Consider the following 19,996-nt stretch of genomic DNA (forward strand, 5'->3'; position numbering starts at 1 on the left):
GTGTGCATGTGTTAGATGAGTATTAATTTGATATTTTAGACATGTGAAATCCAATAAGGATGATTATGGGTGGAAACAGTTGTTTTGAAATCAAGACGGTGAGTGAGGTGCATAAGAATCAATAAAATCGACTAAGTTTATGGAAGGTCTGTCTTTCAGCCTCACTTTGTAGACTTCCGTAAGTAATTGGAGAAAATGCAAAACTTCAAAGTTGTATCCCATTGAAATACCTTTACAATGATATATTATGGAGCCCTAATGGACCTCTGTTCAAAACGTTATATGCATTTTACTAGACAATGCGCAGTATGTGCACCCAGGTGCGTGCCTAGCTGTTCCCGTGCGCGGCCGCGCACTTGTGGTAGTGCTACTTCCCTTGCTGCACATTCAGGTGCGCGGTTGATTCATTAGCGCGGTGGGGCCGCACCTGGGAAACCGTTTTATAAACCCTACTTCGTCCCCTACACCCTAAAACACAAACACATGCTCTATAAAGGGGAGCTCTCAAGAACCTAACTTCGTCCAAGGTCCCTCTATCATCCAAGGTAGGTTCTAATGATGATTTTAAGTTAATTCCAATTCTCCAACACCTTTTGAACATGGGTAAACTCTTCAAATTATTAGATATTTGATTGGGACATCATGGTTGAGAAAAGAAACCCTATAACTCGAATTCAAGAGGATTGAACATCAAAAGGTAATATCTTCACCCTCTAATTGATTATAGCATTGTATAAATGATCTCTAAGTTCATGAGTTATGAGTTGATGGGTTTGATAGAAAATCATGAACGGTTATAGGTTTATGTTTTAGATTGTTGATTATTAGTTTTAACGGTGTTATTTATCTTATAGGTGATGAAGAATGATATTGATTATAAGAAATTTGAGATTTTAGAATTTATCTAGGAGCAAGACAATGGATTTTTGGGTGTAAAAACATCATTAATGAGGGCTATGAGGCTTTACGCCCATAAGGTGTTTGATTAAATGCCTAAGTGACCAAAACATGAGTATTATTACTAATATAGAATCCTTTTGACTTGTATTGCTATAGATTAAAGTAGAAAGGGTTGGAGAATGTCTGTATTATGCTTGTAAGGCCCCGTAAACTTCTTGGATCATGTAGTCTCTAATGAAGGAATTAAGGTTGATCCTCAGAAAATTTTAGCAATAAAGAATTCGCTGAGGCCTACAACTCCAACAGAGATTCGCAGTTTCTTAGGCTTAGCTGGATATTATAGAAAATTTGTGGAGGGTTTTTCTACTCTTGCCTCCCCATCGACTAAATTGACGCAGAAGGCAATTAAGTTCCAATGGTCAGATGCTTGTGAAAAAAGTTTACAGGAGTTGAAAGCAAGATTGACTACGGCACCGGTGTTGACTCTACAAGAGGGTATAGAGGGATTTGTGGTATATTGTGATGCTTCAAGAATCGGGCTTGGGTGTGTATTAATCCAACACGGGAAGGTGATAGCTTATGCTTCTAGGCAACTAAAGAATCATGAAAAGAACTATCCAACACATGATTTAGAACTTGAAGCGGTGGTATTTGCATTGAAAATTTTGGCGTCATTATTTATATGGGATCCATGTAGATATATTCACGGACCATAAGATCCTTCAATATATTTTCAGGCAGAAGGAATTGAATATGAGGCAGAGAAGATGGCTTAAATTACTCAAGGATTATGATATTGATATTTTATACCATCCGGGGAAAGCTAATGTTGTCGCAGATGCTCTTAGCCGAAAATCTATGGGTAGTTTAGCACACTTGGAGGCATATCAAAGGCCATTGGCCAAGGAGGTTCATCGATTGGCTAGTTTGGGAGTTCGTCTTACGGACTCTAGTGAAGGAGGGGTAATTGTGCAGAATAGGGCTAATCATCGCTTGTTGTGGAAGTTAAAGAGAAGCAATACAACGATCCATTGTTGGTGCAATTGAAAGATGGAATTCATAAACATAAGACCATGGCCTTTACTCTTGGCATGGATGATAGTACACTAAGGTACCAAGGGCAACTACGTGTTCCAAATGTGGATGGTCTCCGTGAAAGAATTATGACTGAAGCTCACACTTCTAGGTATTCCGTGCACCCAGGTTCTACGAAAATGTATCATGATCTTAAGAAAGTCTATTGGTGGAATGATATGAAGAGGAATGTAGTGGAATTTGTGGAGAAGTGTACAAATTGTCAGCAAGTGAAGGCCGAACACCAAAGGCCCGGTGGGTTGACACAGAACATAGAAATTCTAATGTGGAAGTGGGGAATGATTAATATGGATTTTAAGGTAGGATTACCGCGCACTCCACGCAAGTTTGACTCAATTTTGGTGATTGTGGATCGACTCACGAAGTCAGCACACTTTTTGACGGTTAAGTCTACCGACACAGCGGAGTAGTATGCTCAGTTGTATATCAAAGAAATAGTCAGGTTGCATGGCACCCCAGTTTCCATCATTTCTGATCGGGGAGCACAATTCACTGCTAATTTTTGGAAGATATTTCAGCAAGGTTTTGGTACTCAGGTGAATCATAGTACAACCTTTCATCCGCAAACTGACGGGTAGGCAGAGCGGACTATTCAGACGCTTGAGGATATGTTGCACGCTTGTGTTCTAGACTTCAAAGGTAGTTGGGATGATCATATACCACTCATAGAATTTTCATACAACAATAGCTATCATGGTAGCATTCAAATGGCACCGTTCAAGGCTTTATATGGTAGGAGATATAGATCTCCCATTAGAAGGTTCGAAATTGGGGAAGCAGAGTTGATAGGGCCAGACCTCGTGCATCAGGCTATGGAAAAAGTTAAAATCATTAAGGAGCGGTTGAAGACTGCTCAGAGTCGTCGGAAATCCTATTCGGATGTTCGTCGTTGGGATATGGAGTTCAAAGAAGATGATTGGGTATTCTTGAAAGTTTTCCCATGAAGGGGGTAATGCGATTTGGTAAGAAAGGGAAATTGAGTCCGAGGTATGTCAGACCATACAAAATCATTCATAGGATTGGGAAGGCAGAAAAGCGCGTTTATGCGGTCCATTATGCGACTTCATAATGGCCGCAAAAGTGAGGCAGGAGAGGGCCATATTGAAGGCAATTCTGCGGTCGACTATGCAACCACATAACTGTTATGCGGTCATTGTGCGACCGCAGAACAGTTATGCGGACCGCATAGTGACCGCATACATAGACAGTTCTTTTGGTTGTTTTGTAAGCAATTATGCCACCGATATACGATCCACAGACCTTGTTCCGGAGCTCCATTTTTTGATTTTTAAAACCCGACCCTATTTCGTTAAATATACTCTTTGGGCCATTTTTGAGCTATAATATGACATATTAGAGTGAGAGAGAGTGCCCTTGAGTGAGAAGGTGTTCTTCAATAATTGTTCTTCAATTCTTGACCATGTTTTGGAAGTAAGATTGTGCACCCTAACCCTTAATTTCGAAATTATCTAAAAATGGGTAATTAGCAAGATAATTGTTGGGCATGAGAGTTGTTTATTTTACATGCATGTGATATCAAGGGGTGTAGGAAGATTGTTGAACTAAGCATGGTAAATATTGGGTTGTGTGATGATGGAATTCTCCATAAAAGGACCTTGAAAGCACACCTAGTGTTTGATAAAATTCTCAAATGAGCTAGAACTATGATCATTTTCCTAATTTTGATTCAATTTGTTATATTTCTATAACATATTGAAGTTGCTAAGAATTCCAGAACATTTAGAGTGTAAGGAAGCTCAAGTGAGGTATGTTGGCTAAACTCTTCTCTTAGAATTGGATCACACGATATTCGTGTGAATTATGTAAGTCCCGAGTGGATCATTATAAAATTAGTTGTTCCGAGTAAGATTGGGTTGAAAGATATATTTTCAATAAGTATTCCAAATACTTTATTTATGTTATGTTATCAATTGAGGATGTGTTAAAAATATGGGTTGTGCATTAGAAATGTTCGACTTCAAGTTAAATTCAAACGAAGGCTATTATGCCAAATTTTGTGAAATATCTCCATGTGCCTTAGACTCTTAATTTCTCACATGTGTACTACATGCCTTGATTTGAATTGTTGTTGTTGTTGAAGATGTTGATGTTAGAAAGTGAAAAGGTGAGCATGAAATACTAAATATGGACAGCGTGCCAAGAAAGATCTTATAATAATGGCCATTAGTGCCAATGAAATGAAAAGATGTGATAATAATATTAAATGCGATGATTGATATTAAAAGGTTGATGCCTCGAATAAGACAGCCTAGCCGGTTGGGTTGTGATCGGACACCATGCCGCACATATGGTGGTAATTATGCTTGAAATTATAATTGAAATTGTGATTGTGGTAGATGTCCCTAATGGATAGCCTAGCCGGTCGGGTCGTGATCGGACTCCGTATTAAAGACGTTGGTACTGACACTGAAATAAATTGTGGTTGATGTATCTAATGAGATAGCCTAGCCGATCGGGTCGTGATCGGACTCCGTGCTGAGAGTACGGTGGTATTAGTATTGTGGATATTGTAATTGTGAATAATGGTATTGTGAATAATGGTATATCGATGCTAAACATCTCCTATTGTGAGATATGGAAATTAATGTGAATATTGTCTTGATCCTAAATTGAGGTTTGACATTTATTAAGGCTTTCATTGATATCATGGTAATCTTGTTTGTATTATTTGTCATTCTATTGAGAGGGTGTTTAGTTATACATACTAGTGCTATTCGACGGTACTAACGTCCCTTTTGCAGGGGGCGCTGCATCTCTAAATAGATGCAGGTGGTCCCACAGAAGGAGATATTGATCAGTGATAGCAGTACACCCTCTTCCCAGCTGACTTGGTGAGCTCCACTTCATCCCGGGGTCATAAATCTTTTGTACATTGTGTATTCTGTTTGAGGTATACACGGGGCCTTCTTGTCAGCATTATCATTATACACTTTCCTATTTATAGAGGCTCCGTAGACATAGTGTGGGTTGTGTATTGGTGCTAGGAAAGACAAACTCGTTATGTTGAATTTGAATTACTATTTCCATTTCAGATTATGAAAAATATGTGGAACGGAGACTTTAGAAATGAAGTAACTATTGGTAATGAATTGGTATTATAGACATGATCGGGTTTGTGTCTAATTAATTAAATTATGTATTATCTTTATTCGTGGACGGGTTTGGGTAGAATGAAATCTAACACGCTTCCTCAGTCGTCGCGGCCCATCGGTTTAGGTCATGATAAAAGTTGTATCAGAGCATTTCTATCCTAGGGAGTCTACAAGTCGTGTCTAGTAGAGTATTGTTTATGGGTGTGTTGTGCACCACACTTATAAGCAAGAGGCTACAGGGCATTTAGGATTGTCACTCTTTCTTCTTACTGTAGATTGTGTGGTAGAGTTCAGTTGTAAGAACTCAATTTCCTAAACTCTATCTTAGTCATAGTACGACGATGCCTACATCCAGAAAGATGGTTGGTAAGAGATATAGTTGTGGAGGAGTTGAGTCAGAGGAACTCGATTTTTCATGATGCTTATGATGAGTAAATGTGTGGTCTTCAGCAGATCATGTGTGTACTAAGATGTGTAAAACTTCTTGATAAGGATCCCTAAGGCAAAAATATCTCTCCACTCTTATGGTAAAAAAAAAGAATAAGAGAATCTGAATGTAGATACAAGTTTCGGCAAGTAAAAGAAGCAAGATGAAAAAGGGTACGAGCTACCCAGCTAATGAAGATTATCGCAGAGGAATATAAGCCTTTTGAGTTACCTTCAACAATAACATAGGTATGTACAATTGGCAACACCCATCTCATTTATGCCCCTATGGGGGCTAGCAAAATTAGTATAAGAGAAGGCAGGATGGCAAGATCTAGCTGGGGTTAGGATAACCCAAAATGATGGATAGATTGTTAGCGTTAGCTACCATTTCCGAAGGATATTGCAAATGTGCTAATAGATCTCCTTGTGAGACACCCAGAGGGTGCACTCTAAAATAGTACAACTAGATATGAATACTACATAGATAGGCATTGGATGACTTGAAGGGATAAATATTACCTTAGTGTAGCTCTCGTCCCTAGTGGAGAAAGAATGTTAGGCAACCCGAAGAGCCAGTAGATGGACCAAAGGGAGCTAAAAGCTAAAGAATATCTTGTTCTAGTTTTCAGAATAAAGTGATAGACACAAATGTTAGCGGGAAATAAGAAGAGAGTTAATGAAGCATTATGAGTAAGATGTGATACATGGATGACAGCGGTAGATCAAAAAGATGACAGTATTACAGAATCTATAGTCAAGTGAAGGAAAGGACGAGAGGTGATAGGCCTTGAGTCGACAAAAGAGTATAGGCCATAAAGTCATATCCTCATTTCGAGAAATAAGCTTGTGACTCTAACGTGATTAGCAGAAGGAAAAGTTAGACCCCAAAGTAATAGAAATAAGTATGGACTGATGAACAAGATAAACTAAACATGAATTAGGGACTGCGTGATTTGATAATTGTCAATATCATGAGATTTTATTACGTTCCAGCGCTAATAGAATGGATAACAGAAGAATAACCTTTAAAGGTCATTGAGAAAGATGCTTCCCTAGAGCAAACAATGTGAGCAAAGTTAAGCTTAAGGGACTATGTGTGCCAGTTACACTAAGTGTCACCCTCGTGCGTGAGGAATTTCGTTATCCTTGGTACAGAAGGATTACCACGAGGAGAGTAATGATCATCGATAATGTGAAAAGATGCCAAATATGAAAAGGTAAAACATCTATACGTAGATCGTCGTGGCTCCAATTCTTAGTGCTCCCCTATAGGGGGGGGGGGGAAATAGTGTGATGTGGCATTAAGTCAGAATTAAGTAGTTCTAGTAATTATGGAATGGTAAAGGAAGAATGCGGTAAATGAGAAAGGGATGAGATTGCACTCATTCAAATCCTACATATATGCTATGATTCCAGAACATTATGCAAGCACGATGTCAAGGAGAGGAAGTAAGGGTTCCTACCCGAGCTGTTATTGATAGATAAGGAACCAGTGCGAGACGTAAGTTAATACAAATGAAATAACCCAAGAAAGATTATGCGGAATATTGATATGAGAATGGGCCAACGAATAGTTAGTAGTTGATTCAGGAAGAGCCTAGTTATGGCTAAATGAGAGGACACGGACAAATCAACAGATTGTGCAAGACAAACATAGTGAACCCCAACATGGGGAATTCAGTCTCACAGATATGACATCGTGATCCTTGAGATATATTCAGATATGAGTTCGGGTAGCTAAAGGTAAATAAAAGAGAATGCCACTGGGAAGACAGTCAAAATATTAGTTCAGAAGCAACCCTACAAGCACAAGGGCGTGAAAATAAGTAACTACGGATAAGTATAGGTGGGGAAGAACATCAAACATTTCGTCAAGTATACGATGTGATAAGCTTGTAACTTTACAAGAGCCAGAAGGTCTCCTTAAGTACTACAATGAAAGACTAGCTGAGGAAATAAGGAAGAAGGCTTCAACCTAAGCACAGTGAGGAAATGGTCATGTAAAAATAGTCTCACTACAATGTTGTATGCACTCCATGAGAAAGTGGCACCTACCGTGGCTAAGGAATGGGAATCAAGAGTAATATTCGAGATCATATGAGTTGCACGAAAATTTCGGCATGCACGGGAACTAAGATAATCTAAGTATGCACGCAACAAGGGGATATAAGGACTAGTAAAAGTAATAGATTACGCTTAAAGAAAGCTGAGATGGAATGAAAGGAATTATTTGATTAATGATCAGACGTAGAAGACTCTGGTATAAGTTAAAAGAAGGAATTGGGTCCAGGTCATAGATAAAGGACTGAATCATTAGAAGATTGTATCATTGTTTTCCATAGCATCCATGAAAGGCTAAAGTAATACCATGAGCCGCAGATCAAAAGATAGCTTGCGCCTACATAAAGGTTGATCAGAAGGAAGAGGAAACTAAAGAGTTACATCAACAAAGTAAATCAGGAGTCGGATTATTGGACCCAGAAAATTATAGAAATCGTGATCGAGGACATTGCAGAATCACTCTTAATATCAGAGGTATAAGAGAGATAGTACAGTAGCCATATTCTATAACGGCTCTACGATAAAGCCACTTAGAAAAGTACCAGCCTTATAAGAAGTCAGTATGAAGCTCTCACTAGATTGTGTATGCACCAGAGGTGCAAGTATTATAAGAGAGCTTCAAGTTGTGGATGTGAATTATACCTGTGTGGAAGGGGGGTTATGAAAAAAATAGAAGATATGATGTGAGACTTTAAGATAAGTAAAGGTGGACAGTGTACGAGATACTCAAATGCAGAAGGTTGTGAATAGTCCTTACTTCGGATAGAAGGCTAGAAGTGCGGGGATTCAATATCCAGAAATAATAGCGGCATCGCCAGTGGCATGTCTTTCAGCCTATGGTTTCTAGGTACCGAGAAGCCTAATTAAGAGAGTAAATAAGAGTTAGAGACGATGCGATGTTTCGCTTGATCTTCCAGAATAACACAAAGAAATCTATGGTACAAGCAAGTTGAAGGAATGGTCGCGGTTAAATTCGGGGTCGGGAATTGGTCCACCAGTTTTGGGCTCGATGAAGATCCGATAGTGCCCGATGATGGAACTTTCTTCGGTACCGATAATCCACCAAACCCGCTAACATGCTTTGAGGCAGCGGACTCGAGCCCATACAAAAATCCATGAATATCACTCTAACCCCTGAACAATATGTTTGCCTCGCGGATCATAGAATCCGAAATCTGAGGGGATCCAGAAATATCGACCATCCCGAGCTCGTCCCTCGAGACATCTTCCGCTGCCCGAGGAGCCTCGCCCCCGGTATCTCCTTCAACCATATCCTCTTGGGATGGAGTATCCTTAACCCTTCTTGGTTCAAGAACTTCAGCCAGAGCTCCCTCACCAACCTCCTCCGGTTCAGAGGTCTTTTGTATCAAAACATTAGCCCGCACACGGGCCACAAGTGAAGAATTATTTTCCTCTTCTTTTTATTCTTCGGACTCATCCCTTAATCGGCGTATTAAGTCTGAAGGCATAGCATCGGTGTCTCCCGTTGTCTTGCGATACCTTCTCACTGGTTTATTTTCTTTTCCGAGCCTGGGGAACTCGGAGCCCTTTTCCTCTTTTTATCCTTGGCCTGCTTCGGAGTCGATTTTTGGGGAAGGACTTCTTCGTCACCAGATGGGGGCCTCATCACAACGTCCTTCCCGAGACCTACAAAAGAGAAAAGGATGATCAAGTTCGAGAAAGAAACCTAAACAATAAATCGATCTAAGAGAGAAACTTACCGTGACTACGGGCCTCCCATCGACCCTTTTGACAGCTCCATCCAAGCACGCTCGGAGTATGCTTTCTGTGACACCAGGCCCTCGACCCATTACTTAAATTTAGGAATCCGTTCAGGCACCTGGGCCACAGTCGCAATATCGAAAACATAAATAAGGAAAGAAGACATGAAGTAAAACAGCAAATAGAAAACGATGCATGTTCCATTTCTGATGAAATGGCATGTCTTCAGCAGGGATCAGGTCCGAAGTCCTTATTCGGACAAATCGGCCCATCCAACCTCGGTCACGTTTTTCATCTATGCTCAATAACGGGGCTTGGCTCGGTGCAAGCTTGATCACCCCCCTTGATAGATTCGGGGACTGTAAAGATGCATAAGATGATCGAGGGTGAAAAGGCACCCCTCGATTTTGCTTGTGAAAAATCAGAGGATAATCACTATCCTCCAAAAGGAAGAATGGATCTGGCGGATCGTCACATCGTATCTCTTGCAGAAGGCGATGATGACAGGATATAAGGGACCTAACAGGAAGGGGTTAGTGTAAACACTTAGGAACCCCTTCACGTGGGTACTAATCGCTTCATCGGGCGATGGGAATACCACATGCTTTTTGTCCCAGTTGCATTCCTCATTCGTTTTTGAGGTTTTTCTTGGTGATTGAGCATATGTACCTTGAGACCGGCTCACATCGACCCAGTACTGAGGAGGCCTTTTCGACCTTAAAACAAGAGATGGTTGGGCACCCTACCGGAAAGAATTCCTTAGGGAGAGGCTCCGTCGCAGCCTCACCATCAGCAAGTCGTGATGAAGAAGCGGACTCCTTTTGCGGCACTGTTTTGGAGGTTTTTTCCATTGATGAACAAAGAAAAAAGAACTAAGATGATATGCGGTTTGGTTAGGAGACATTTGGGCGTAGAAATTATGAAGCAAAGAAAGTTTTTGAAGAAGAAGCAAGAGTACAGAAATCTTTGAGTGTAAAAGATTAAATGGAAAAGCTAAGGTTCTTGTAGGTTGATGGTGACGGTTCGGAACCGGTAGTGGCCGACTAGCAACTGATGGGAATTAAATATCTTGGTAACTGGACCGGCGGGATGTTTTGTCGTATACGTCATAATCGTGCTCTTCACTGATGTCATTACCCATCGAGTCGGAGTTTCGGAAATTCATATCGTTTCTTGTCATCTTCCTTTCGAGAAAATAGGGGACTATCTGTATACGATCAAAACAGAGTTTGCCCTTCGTATGACTGATCGATTCTGGAACATAATTGGACAAGGTTCGGACTCATGTAATATCGAACCATGATGCAAAGTTAGATTACCAAGCTCGTGACGCATAGACTGATCGAGATCGGCTAAGATCATGATCGAGACCAGACAAGATCTAGACCAAGCTAAAAAGAGACCGATCGAGATCAAGATTGGCCAAGATCGAGAACAACAAAATAGAGATCGAGCGAGACCGAGGAAGGTTTATCGAGCCAAAAGATAGAAAGCAAGAATATCTGTAATGGGGCAAGAATCACGGCGGAAATCCCGGCATATATCAAGGAAAGGCCAATTAATTAATCTATCATGGGATTCCTTACTATATTTAGAATTATATTAAGATGACTTCCCTACTATATAAAGGGGTATGATCATTTGTAAAGCACATGACATTCACATAATACAAAGAAATAAACTACCTTCTTTCAACCTTCAATATCTTGTTACTCTGTTAATACATCAGTAGATATTTCATTTGGTTCGAGGGTGATCGAACTTGAGGGCCAAGGCTAATTTATCCGTTTGGTTTGCATTTATTTCTTTTACAGTTAACTTCGATATTCATTTATATATTTTTTCAATTTATACCAAGTTATACTACGTATCCTTAGAACCACGTATAAATTCAATTGTTATCCGTTTTCTGGGTAAACAGGTACATCTACTCAAGTCTTCTATTTATCCTCATATACATTATCAACTCATTAACGTGTTGCTCATCTTCCTCAAATATATGTTTTTCCGAACACAACACATGTTAATAAAAGCATATGAACTAATTGTTTTTTCGATGACAGTAATGTCATGTTTCTTTTACACTCCATCATCCTTTGTGGCCCATCCATCTTCATCATGGTACGTGGCAGTCTCAACACTACATGTCTTACCCTTGCTTTAAAAATTCGTTCATGTTATTTTATACTAAATTTCATACTCAACCTCTTACTATGTTAGTGAGTTAAGCCTAATACTTAAGTTTTATTCTCTCTCACATGCTAGAATTTATCCACGGCCCCCCGTAAACATGTTGTGCATCACGTTGTTCCACTATTATACTCATACTCGATGCACTTGAATTATATATATCCATGCCATAGTCATATATCACGATCCAAATCTCACATGTCGTGATGGCGACTATCGCAATACTAGGCAAGCCGACAATCACAATAAACCACACATCTTTAAATTTTAAAAAATAGTAAAATAAGCTCAAGAGTAAAATCTCATAAATACTGATAAGAAAATACCGCGACTCATTACAATATCCCCCAAAATCCGGGTGTCACTGAGTAAATGAGCATCTAACTGACAACATAGTATAACTGCTAAACACTGTCTAGAAAGATAAAATTGTACAAATAACTGAAAAGAAGGAGAATCAAAGTCTGCGGATGCCAAGGTAGCTACTTCAATAGTCTCCGAAAAGCTAAAGATCCCAAGCTAGCAACCGTCGTGCCTTGAAGTACCTGGATCTGCACACGAAGTGCAGAGTGTAGTATGAGTACAACCGACCGAATGTACTCAATAAGTAACAATACTAACCTTGGGCTGAAAGTAGTGACGAGCTCAACTAATACAATCCAAATACAAATTTTTTAACAATACAGATATGATAGGAAATATGACAATAATATCATAGAGAAACTCAAAATCTATTGGTACACAGTACATGAATGTAGACATGCTTTCAGCTTTAATAGTTCAGCTCAATATAGATAAAATATGCCAAGTACGACTGATATGATGATTGTTACATATATATATCTACATGTCAAAGTACATGTCACATGTGATGCATCACAATGAACACCTCGCGTACTCACACTCTCAGAGTAGTCAATTTGATTGTCTCAATTCTCGCTCATCACACTCAGTCACTCAGCACTATACGGTACCTGCGCTCACTGCTGGTATGTCAGAATTGGAGGGGTGGATCCTGCCCAAGCGCTAATATAAAGAAAATCTATCCTGCTATGGCATGCAGCCCGATCCACAAATCTCACTCACAATATGGCTCTCAGGCACCAACTAAATCATCAATCTCTCCAGTCTCTCGGGCTCACAAATCCCATGTCAATTAGCCCGAACAATGATATTTAACACAACAATAAATAGTAACAGAGACTGAGATATGATATGCAAATGATGGATGTGTATGAGTACAAAATTTCCATCTAAGCAAATAATTCAACAACAAATATGACCCCAGTAGGTGTCAACCAGATAAGCATATAGCCTAACATGATTTCTAATGTGGATTGCACCTCAATTAGCCTAACACATAGGGATTACATGAATAACAACCAGGTTTGATGAATACACAGTACCACAGAATCAACCGGGTCACAATTACCATGGTGCACGCCCACACACCCATCACCTAGCATGTGTGCCACTTCAACACCAACCACATAACACATTATTCAGGGATTCATACCCTCATAATCAAGTTTAGAAGTGTTACTTACTTCAAAACCGTGCAAATATGTACTTCAATAAACCCTTGCCTCGCGAATCGGCCTCCGAACACCTCGAATCTACCCAAACAAATCGATACAATCAACACAAAGCCATATGAATCAATTACATATGACAGCTAAGTTCTTTAACAAAAGTCACAAAGTCAACTCAAAAGGTCAACCCAGGGCCTACGTCTCGGAATCCAACAAAATTAACAAAATTCGAACACCCATTCAAACACGAGTCCAATAATACCAAAATTACTTAATTACAATCATAACTCAACTTTCAAATCCTCAAATTAAAGCCTATGAAGTTTCTACAATTTACACCAATTTTGCAACCCATAATACTAATTAAATGATAAAAACAATGATAGATTCATGTATATTAACCCAATCCTAGATACAATCACTTACACCAATCAATTCCTTGAAAATCCCTCCAAGAATCGCCACAATCCGAGCTCCCAAAGTCCAATTATGAAATTTCACTCTAACCCACATTTTTGAAAACTTATATTCTGCCCAGGTGTTCCTCTTCGCGATCGCGGAAAGTCCTTCGCAACCGCGAAGAACAAAAACCAGGCTACCCTCAAAGTACTCTTCGCGAATATGAACCAACAGTCGCGAAAGGAATACACAGACTCCTAGACATATGCGATCGTGAACCTCTTTACGCGATCGCGAAGAACAATCGCGTGAACTCCAGTCTCCTCCATTCTTCTTCGCGAACACGACCTAACACATGCGTTTGCGTAACACTTCCTTTATAAGCTTCGCGATCTAATAAACCTTCTCGCGAATGCATAGAACAATTTGCCCAACTGCCCACCATACTCTTCGCGATCCGATCCTCTACTCGAGAGCGCGTATAAGGAAATCAGCAACAGAATAATGACCAGCTCCTCTAAGTTTAAAATGCACCGAATATGATCCGAATCACACCCAAGGCCCCCGAGACCTAAACTAACATACCAACAAAACCTATAACATGATACAAACTTAGTTGAGGCCTCAAATCACATAAAAACAACAAAACACGAACCGCACACCAATTCAAGCCTAATGAAACTAATGGATTTCCAACTTCTACAATCGATATCGAAACCTATCAAATCAACTCCGATTGACCTCAAATTTTGCACACATGTCATAAATTACACAACGGACCTATTCCAACTTTCCGAACAAATATCCGAGCCCGGTAACCACAAAGTCAACTCTCAGTGAAACTTCTCAACTCTCTCACCTTCTATTTTTTCAACTTTTGCCAATTCAAGCCAAAATCATCTACGGACCTCCAAATCAATATCCGGATAGTGTCCTAACTCCAAAATCACCATACAGAGCTATCGGAACCATCAAAACTCCATTCCGGATCAATTTACTCAATAGTCAACATCCGGTCAACTCTTTCAACTTAGGCTTCTAACCTTGGGACTAAGCGTCCCAACTCATTTTGAAACATCAACGGAACCAAACAGACTACCCCGGCAAGTCACATAGTTAGAAGTAAGCACAGAATAAGCAATAAATGGGGGAACAAAGCTATAATACTCAAAATGACGGACCGGGTTGTTATATTCTCCCCCTCTAAAACAAATGTTTGTCCTCGAACGAGTCTAGAATCATACCTGGAGTCTCAAAGAGTTGTGGATATCTGATCTGCATCTCCCACTCTGTCTCCCAAGTAGCCTCCTCGACTGGCTGACCTCTCCACTGCACCTTCACTGAAGCTATGTTCTTTGACCTCGACTTTCGAACCTACCGATCCAAAATGGTCACCGGCTCCAATTCATAAGTCAAATCACCATCCAACTGAACAGTGATGAAGTCCAAAACATGAGACAGATCGTTGACATACTTCCAAAGCATGGAAACATGAAACACTAGATAGACTAGGCGGCAATGTAAGCTTGTAAGCCACCTCCCAAATCCTCTCAAGCAACTCAAACGGCCCAATATACCGAGGGCTTAGCTTGCCCTTCCTTCTGAACCTCATAACACCCTTCATGGGTGAAATTCTAACTAATACCTTCTCTCCCACCATGTAAGCAACATCACAAACCTTTCGATCGGCGTAGCTTTTCTGTCTAGACTGTGTCTTGTGAAGCCGATCCTGAATCAACTAAACCTTGTCCAAATCATCCTGAAGCAAGTCAATACCCAATAGCCTAGCCTCACCCGGCTCGAACCAACCCACAAGAAACTGACACCGTCTCCCATGCAAAACCTCATACAGAGCCATCTGAATGCTCGATTAGTAGCTGTTGTTGTAGGCAAACTCTGCAAGAAGCAGAAACTGATTCCTAGAACCCCGAAAATCTATGACACAAGCGCGTAACATATCCTCCAATATCTGAATAGTATGCTTAGACTGTCCGACTGTCTGAGGGTGGAATGTTGTGCTCAACTCAACCCACGTGCCTAACTCTCACTACATTGTTCTCCAAAACTGCGATGTAAACTGTGTTCCCCGATCTAAAATGATAGACATAGGCACACCGTGAAGGAGAACAATCTTGCAGATATAGATCTCAACCAATCGCTTCAAAGATTAAGTATTTCCAACTAGAATGAATGCACGAACTTGGTCAATCGATGCACAATCACCCAAATAGCATCAAACTTCTTCGAAGTTTGTAGGAGCCCAACTACATAGTCCATGGTCATACACTCCCATTTCCACTCCGGAATCTCAAGCTTCTGAAGCAATCCACCTGGTCTCTGATGCTCGTACTTCACCTGCTGATAATTTAGGCATCGATCTATAAACCCTACTATATCTTTCTTCATCCTCTTCCACTAATAGTATTTCCTCAAGTCCTTATATATCTTTGCGGAACCCGGATGAATGGAATATCGCGAACTGTGGGCCTCCTCAAGAATCAACTCACGTAGCCCATCTACATTGGGCACACAAATCCGACCCTGCATCCATAACACCCCATCTTCCCCAATAGTAACCTCCTTGGCATAACCATGCTGAACTATGTCCTTAAGGACAAGGAAATGTGGGTCATCATACAGACGCACCCTGATGCGATCATATAAAGAAGACCGAGAAACCACACAAGATGGAACCCGACTGGGCTCCAAAATATCTAACCTTGCAAACTGATTGGAAAAAACCTGAATATCTTATGCAAGCGGTGTCTCACCAACAGGAATAAATGCAATGCTACCCATACTTACCGCCTTTCTACTGAAGGCATCGACCACCATATTGGTCTTCTCGGGATGATACAAAATGGTGATATCATAGTCCTTTAGCAGTTCCAACCATCTTCGCTGCCTCAAATTTAGATCATTTTGTTTGAACAAGTGTTGGAGACACTGACGATCCTTAAATACCTCACAAGACACATGGTAGAGATAATGCCTCCAAATCTTCAATGTATGAATGATGGCTGCCAACTCCAAATCATGGACATGGTAGTTCTTCTCATGGGTCTTCAAATGGTGTGAAGCATAAGCAATCACTTTATCCTTCTGCATGAAGACACACCCAATACCAATCCGAGAAGCATCACAATATACTATATAAGAGCTTGATGCTGAAGGCAAAACTTGAACTGAAGCTATGGTCAACGCGGTCTTGAGCTTCTGAAAGCTCTTCTCACACTCATCCAACCACTTGAATGGAGCACCCTTCTGGGTCAACCAGGTCAAAGGTGCTGCAATGGACGAGAAACCCTCCATAAAGCGATGATAATATCCAGCCAAGCCAAGAAAGCTATGAATCTCAATAGCTAAAGATGGTCCGGACAAACTCTGAACTGCCTCTATCTTCTTTGGATCCACCTTAATCCCCTCACTGGACACCACATGCCCCAATAATGCCATCAGCTGAGCCAAAACTCACACTTGGAGAACTTTGCATAAAGCTTCTCCTCTCACAACCTCTGTAGTACAATCCTTAAATGTTGTGCATGTTGCTCTTGGCTACGTGAGTACACTAGGATATCATCAATAAATACTATGACAAACGAATCAAGATATGGCTCGAATACACTAGTTATCAGATACATAAATGTTGCTGGGGCATTGGTCAGCCCAAAAGACATCACAAGGAACTCATAGTGACCATAGCGAGTTTTAAATGTCGTCTTCAGAATATCCGAGTCTCGAATCTTCAACTTTGATACCTAGACCTCAAATAAATCTTAGAGAGCACTCTAGCTCCCCGAAGCTGGTCAAATAAGTCATCAATGCCTAGCAAAGGATACTTAGTGTCACGCCCCAAACTCAGGGAGCGCGACCGGCGCTCAACCGAGAGAACCCGGCCGAGCAAGCCTATTAGACTTACTTCTACCCAAACTCATCCATGAATAAAGAGGAGATGCACTCCCTTAATCAATCACTGAAAAGATATTAACAACTTCCTTTTCATTCCCATTAGTAGCTTCATTCATAATTTCCAAAACATTACGAGTTTATAGAATTAATGAAAAACATAATTTCCAAGTACAAACATTTCTAGTTCAATTCCCAACATCAACCATAACCTACAACCTGTCTACGGAGCCTCTAAATACAATAGAAGAGTAATATGGAAATGCCGGCAACAAGGCCCCGGCTATACCTCAAAACACTGTACATGAGAAGCAAAAGATACATGACCTCGAAATGAAGTGGGGCTCACCAAATCAGCTGAAAATAGTGTATTGCTATCACTGATCAATGCCACCTGCTGAAAAACCACCTGCATCCATTAAAGATGCAGTGCCCCCGACAAAAGGGACGTTAGTAATGTCTAATAGCACTAGTATGTATAGCTAAAAATCCTCTTTCAAAATAGAATGCCCATATAAGAAAAGGCAACACATAGAAACAACAAGTCACAATCAACAATATCCAAATGTCCAGTTAAAACATAATAATTTCCAAAATACAAACTTCATATATAATTTTGGTTGGGAGATCATTAGCACCGATATACCACCGTCTTTGTTAGTACGGAGTCCGATCATGCCCGATCGGCTAGGCCATCTCCCCACGAACAATGTGGTTTGACATGTGATGCGAAAGAAAGTTGTTACCAAGAGTAGTACCACTATATGCGCAATATGGCGTCTGATCTACACCCGATCAGCTAGGCCGCCTTCCCACATATGCCGTGCGGGTTGACTTTTCCAATCCACAAAGGTTCCAGTTTTATCCCAATTAAGGGGAATAATATCACAATCCACCCCTACACCGGCACGTGTAGTTTCAGGTGTGGGCCTTATGACCCACCCTTCCTCGGTATTGCTAATGATGCTCCCAAAAATAGTTTTGATTTGATTTGCAAACAGAAATATCATAAATACAATTGTACTCACCTCAACACCTTTCACATTGTATGAATTCTCATTAGTATTTCCAGTCATTCACAACGACAATATTTCCTTGGATCATTAGGCCATTCACAGGATTCTTTATTCCTGGCACGATGGCCATATTTCATATTCCACACTTTCACCTCTTTCAATTTCAAAGATCACCATCAAGTATCAACATATAGGATATTTTAAATATCATATACTTCAAATCCATTTGAAATGCAAACTTCAAACACAAATGCTTTCTTCCCAAAGAATGAAGCATACCAACCAACAATAGAAACACACATGAAAAATCATAAACAGTTAATACACCATTTACTCTTGCAATACTCTCCCCCAGAAATGACAATGTACAATTTCAACACATGAGTATATAGAACTCGAATCACACTGGATATATTTATAAATCAAATCATTAGTTAAAGCAGCCACTAATGGGCATGAATTTAGGACAAAAGCTTTTAGACAATTCTATCTTTCATTGAAACACGACTCAAAGCCATAACCTTTTAATACGTAACCCACACTTTGAAACTTACTGAAACATTATGGAATTCAATTCCAAGAGAGAAAGTTTAGCCAACATACCTCAATCGCGCTTCTTTAGGCTCTACGATTTTCTAGAACCCTTAGTAACCTCAATCTATTTTAGCAATATACAAATTGAACCCAAAATTAGGAAAACGTTCATGGTTCTAGTTCACTTCTTATTTTTCCCACACTCTTTATCACATGCATGCAAGATAAACAACCCTCACAACCATGGACCATCTTATTAATACCCCATTATAGCTATGTTTGAAATTAAGAGCTGGGGTGATGAAGTCTTACCTTTTTGGATGAAGAATTTGGTACTCTACTTGAATATTTCCAAGCTTTGAGTGATGGTCGAAGATTAATTGGTGGGAATTAGGCCCTCCCTCTAGAACCCTCTCTCTCTCACACTAGAAATATGAGAAATGAGCTTCAAAATGGACTAAATTGTTGTTTTAACGGAATGGGGGTCGGGTTTCAAATTAAGAAAAATGGTGCCCCGACACAGGTCTGCGGTCGCATATGCGACCGCATAATGGTTATGCGGTCCACGAAGTGACCGCAGAAATGGCCCTCATGGGCCTGGACTTATGACCCAAGTATGCGACCAGTATGCGGTCCGCATACTTGTTCTGCGGTCGCATAATGCACCGCAGAACTCCCTGCGCAAAAACTCAAGAGGGATTATGCGATCGATATGCGGTCTGCATTTTGATTATGCGGTCGAATAATCGACCACCAAAGTGACCTCAGGTTTTCCAAACTTATTGCTTCACTCTGCGGCCATTATGCGGTCCGTAGAGTGATTATGCGGCCGCATAATGGGCCACAGAAATGCGTTCTTCTGCGAAACATTTTCCTCTCAGTCCGTTGGTTACTGTTCCACTAATATAACGCAGGGATCTAGCTTGGCACCACGAAACCTTGAATTCATTTGCAAAAATTACGGGGTTTTACACTAAAATATTTAAAATATTTCTGGGGTGTTACACTTATTCTCTACCGCTTAGGATCATTCGTCCTCGAATGAGGGGCAAAATCCGTCATTAGCATTCAATGTGGTTCAACTGTTGGTTCACACACC

The sequence above is a fragment of the Nicotiana tabacum genome, chromosome 17, assembly GCF_000715075.1.
Source record: "Nicotiana tabacum cultivar K326 chromosome 17, ASM71507v2, whole genome shotgun sequence".
Classification (NCBI taxonomy): domain Eukaryota; kingdom Viridiplantae; phylum Streptophyta; class Magnoliopsida; order Solanales; family Solanaceae; genus Nicotiana; species Nicotiana tabacum.